The sequence below is a fragment of the Microcebus murinus genome, chromosome 4 (assembly GCF_040939455.1).
Source record: "Microcebus murinus isolate Inina chromosome 4, M.murinus_Inina_mat1.0, whole genome shotgun sequence".
Classification (NCBI taxonomy): Eukaryota; Metazoa; Chordata; class Mammalia; order Primates; family Cheirogaleidae; genus Microcebus; species Microcebus murinus.
This window is the reverse complement of record NC_134107.1, coordinates 70,048,120-70,053,159: the sequence shown is the minus strand read 5'-3', so window position 1 is coordinate 70,053,159 and position 5,040 is coordinate 70,048,120. Positions and strand designations below refer to the sequence as shown.

The 5,040-nt window shown below is 37.5% G+C and overlaps 1 pseudogene; it reads left to right on the top strand.

The window, feature by feature from the left end:
- Nucleotides 1-548: 548 nt before the first annotated feature.
- On the top strand, nucleotides 549-3,783 carry LOC142870543 (adenylyl cyclase-associated protein 1 pseudogene; annotated as a pseudogene).
- Nucleotides 3,784-5,040: the final 1,257 nt, after the last annotated feature.

The window sequence follows — 5,040 nt, the reverse complement described above, 5'->3', positions numbered from 1 at the left end:
ACTACTCTAGGAATCCCTTCTTAGGACAGCACCATGTTGGAGACCCATATATACCATCTCCCAGTTCATAGACCCAATGCAATTAGTCTTTCTCCTCAGCATTGGAACAGATTACTTTCTTCAGATGAGATGTAATGAAGCAGTTGGCTAGTGTTTAGTAAAGCAGTCTCATTTGAAAAATCCAGCCAAATAGCAGAATTGCACACAGTTCTGTGTGATGCTTACACTATGAGAAGCACTCATGAACTGAGACAGATTGAAAATATAGCAGATGTATATCTCCAATCCATTGCTTAGTAAAGGACTTACTCAGAAGCAGACTTGTAGTGGCTTCATTCTGTGTCAACTTAGCTAAGATAGAACTAAATTTCCCAGAATTCCCTTCCCTATATGATTCTAGGTTAGGGTTTGTCAAAAGAAAAATGTGTGTGAGATCTGGAAGGCAGATGTAAATCAGCACCCATTTTAATGAAGATCCGAAGCTCTGAAGACCATTGTAGGGTCAGGCACTTATCTGCTGGCTCACTGAATAGGCATCAGCCAGCAGCATGGCCTGCAACTCTGCAGCTCCCATTAGATCACCTCATTCTGCATCTCTCAATCCTGGACCAGGTATACGTGCAGCAGTGTTGCCAAAGGCATGACCTTATCCTGCAGGTCACTCATATCACTGAGGTTCAATGCAAGGAGAGACTCTTGGCCCAACGCCAGACATAGATGACTTAACCAGCTCCCACAACTATGTAAGGGCTAATACTGCCCATAATAAATGTAATATTTTCTATCAGTCAAAGAGGCTCAGCTTCTCTGACTGAACCCTAACTGACACAGGACTAGTGGTTAAAACTGAAGTATTTAAATTTAAATTATTCTCTTTTAGCTTTATTTAGACTTGAATCCATATAAATTAAATGCTTGTGCATTGCAACTCTATTGTAAAGATGTGTTGCTTTAGTCTGTTTTGTGTTGCTATGAAGGAATACCTGAGACTTGGTAATTTATAAAGCAAAGAGATTTACTTGGCTCACAGTTCTGGATGGCTGGAAGGTTCAAGATTGGCATCTACATCTGGTGAGGGCCTCAGACTGCTTCCACTCATGGTGAAAGGGGAAGGGGTGCCAGGGTGTGCAAAGATCACATGGTGAGAGAGGAAACAAAAGAGAGCGGGAAGAGGTGCCAGGTTCTTTTTAACAACCGGCTCTCAGGAACTAATGGAATGAGAGCTCACCTTTGAGGGAAGGCATTAATCTCTTCATGTGGGATCCACCTTCATGACCTAAATACTTTCCCATAGGTCCTACCTTCAACTTTAGGAATCAAATTTCAATATGAGGTTTGGAGGACTATCTAAACCATAGCATGTGTAAAGTGTCATCATGTTCTAGGTATAAAGACAGTAAAATGGAAGTCCAAAGGGAGGAAGATCACTTCTAATTGGGATGATTGGTCTGAATGCTAAACAAAGATTGGACTTTATTTGGAAGGTGTGGATAGTTCCTGAAGGCCTTTAATAAGAGGATGACCTAATCACGATTATATTTTTCAATATTATATTAAAAATAAGTTTGAATTTCACTACATGTTATAAATAATCCACATGTCAGATAGCAACTAATAAGAGAAATTTCTAAGAGAAATGAGGGAAAGCTATCAAATAGCTAAAAGGATAAGTGCTGAATACAGGATGGCTGGCCACAGAATGATTAATGTGGTTGAGTGACAGCTGTTTAGAAACTTCTGATGGATGAAACTGCAAAGATGTAGTTTTTTTCTTGCAACACAAATAAAAAAGGTAAATTAGCTAATGTAACAAATAAGATTATCTTGACACTAAACTGTGAAATGATCTCCCAAAGAAGAACTATAGGAAAATTCATAAGTCAGACTATTTAAAATAGACCAGTTCAAGTAAAAGAAGTGACACACTGTCACCATTCTGCCTGAACTCTCTGCAGGATAAAAGTCATGCAGTAGGACTTTTCCATGTTTAATAGATGTGTCTCAATGAATAATAAATATGATAATGATACCCATGTATACAACATTATATATTTATAACTAGAAGGGAAAGTTAATATTTAAGCTGTACTCATCTGACCTAACCCTCTTATAAACATTTTGCACCTTTTTCTCATTTCACATAAGCTAAAGAAAGGAATTTGGCATTTAAAGATCTGAGTTCACCATTCTCTGCACCCAAACCCCAAACCAGCCCATCCCCCAAACCAGCCACAAAGAAGGAGCCAGCTCTACTTGAACTGGAGGGCAAGAAGTGGAGAGTGGAAAATCAGGAGAATGTTTCCAACCTGGTGATTGATGATACAGAGCTCAAACAGGTGGTTTACATATACAAGTGTGTCAACACGACATTGCAAATCAAGGGCAAAATTAACTCCATTACAGTAGATAACTGTAAGAAACTTGGTCTGGTATTCGATGACGTGGTGGGCATTGTGGAGATAATCAATAGTAGGGATGTTAAAGTTCAGGTAATGGGTAAAGTGCCAACCATTTCCATCAACAAAACAGATGGCTGCCATGCTTACTTGAGCAAGAATTCCCTGGATTGTGAGATAGTCAGTGCCAAATCTTCCGAGATGAACGTCCTCATTCCTACAGAAAGTGGTGACTTTAATGAGTTCCCAGTCCCTGAACAGTTCAAGACCCTATGGAATGGGCAGAAGTTGGTCACCACAGTGACAGAAATTGCTGGATAAGTGAAGTGCCACTGGGTTCTTTGCCCTCTCCCTATACACCATGGGATAAATCTGTATCAAGACAGTTCTTTTCTAGATTTCCTCTACCTTTCTGCTCTTAAACTGCTTCTCTGCTCTGAGAAGCACAGCTACCTGCCTTCACTGAAATATACCTCAGGCTGAGATTTGGGGTGGGATAGCAGGTCAGTTGATCTTCTGCAGGAAGGTGCAGCTTTTCCATATCAGTTCAATCACACCACCAGTCCATTCTTAAGGAACTGCAGACCATGACTGGTACATTTTAGCTTTCAGCTTTGGGGGGGTTATTCTACCAACAGATAGTCCTTTGAGAAGAATAAAACAGTCCCAGGAGTTAACAGATCAGAACATTCACACTAAACTTTTTCTAACAATGAGCATGAAGGTAGCAGAAGCTGGTGTTGATTCCAGACAGTTCTAACCAAACTAATATTTCCCTGTTGACAAGTGAGGGCAAGGGTTGCACTGGACCAAAGGCTGAGGCTTGGCCATCTAGCATTCCAAGCAAAATTATTTCCTATAAGCATTCCTTTTATTCTGCATTCCATCCTGGATCTGCCTAAACCATGAAACAGGAGGTTCTCTGGTACCAGCTGCTAAAGCAGTATCCTTCATATCCAGGGCAGTTAAACGTGTCTTAGACCCTTTCTCTGGGATCCCTGCCCAGCACCTTCCTACAGAGATGACTTTAAAGGAGAAAAAAAAAAAGGAAAACAACACACCATTCCAAGGAGTCTGGCATTCCTTCTTCCTTCCCTGCTAGGTGCCTGTCATCCATCTTCACTGCCTCCTTTTCCCTATCATGCTCAACAACTTAGGGCTTCTGTCCAGGCACCTGAACAGAGGACTAAAACCTCCACTGCAGGCTGGTTTTAGGTCTTGATTTATGTGAGAATCTTGCACAGCATTGCTAATGTAAATTTCAGTTTTTTCCCTAGACAAACAATTACCAAAATATGCAACTTTTTTTGGTGGGAAGAGAGATTGTCCTGTGATTTCTACCCATTCCCTGAGGCCTGTGGAAATAAACCTTTATGTACTTAAAGTTATACAGAAAATAGAATAAAGTTAATACCAAAAAAATAAAAAATAAAAAAAAAAAAATAAAGATCTGAGTTCAAGCCTGGTATTAACAGAAATAGGATTGTATGACTGAACTAAATATTATTCCTGAGTCTTAATTTTTCATTAATAAAATAGAAATACTGATAAATGCTAATAGAGGAAATTCTAGCATATTTTTAAAAATAATGGGAAAAGTAAAAATAAGAAAAAAGGCTCTTTGGCTTCCAGAGATTTTAAACCTATAGTTACTTGCCCCATTTCACCATTGGATGATGCTACTCTACATAGGCAAAACAAAATGTGGATCACAGACCTAAATCTAAAAGTAAAACCTATAAAATTTCTAAAATAAAATATAAGAGAAAAATCTTATGATCTCAGGGTTAAGCAAATATTTAAGAAACAAAAAGCACGAATCATAAAAGTTTAAAACTTTGATAAGTTAGACTTTATCAAAATTTAAAACTGTACTGCTCAGCTATAAAAAGCAATGAAATAATGTTTTTTGCAGCAACTTGGGTGAAACTGGAGACCATTATCCTATGTGAAGTATCTCAGGAAGGGAAAACAAACACCACATGTACTCTTTAATAATTGGGAGCTAAATGATGTGCGCACATGGGAACAAAGAGATGTAAAGGACATTCAAAACCAAAAAGGGGGGAGAATGGGAGAAGGTGAGGAGAAAAAAAACCTACATATCAGATACAATGAATACTATTCTAGTGATGAGCACACTATAAGCCCCGACTTAAGCCTTACACAAATTATCCATGTAATAAAAACATTTATGCCCTCTTAATATTTTGAAATTTTCTTTAAATTTAAATCTTAAAAAACATTTAACTTTTGCTCTTTAAAGGCACCATTAAGAAATAAAGAGGTTTACAGCTCTGTGGCTGTTGAAAAAATAAGAAGAAGAAAAAAGAAATAAAGAGGAAAGCCAAAGAACAGTAGCAAATATTCACAATACAAATATGTGTCAACTGGTATAAAGAATATATATTTTAAATCTCCCAAACTTAGTAAGACAACTCAATTTTTTAAATTGGACAAAATATTTGAACATACATTTTACAAAAGCCTGTATATAATAAGGAGATGAAAAGATTTTCAACATCATTGGGCATTAGGAAAAGATATTAAAACTACAATGATAGTAAGATAAGAACAGAAATGTAAAAACTTTTAAAAATATTTTTTAAAACTACAATGAGATACCACTACATTAGTATGGCTA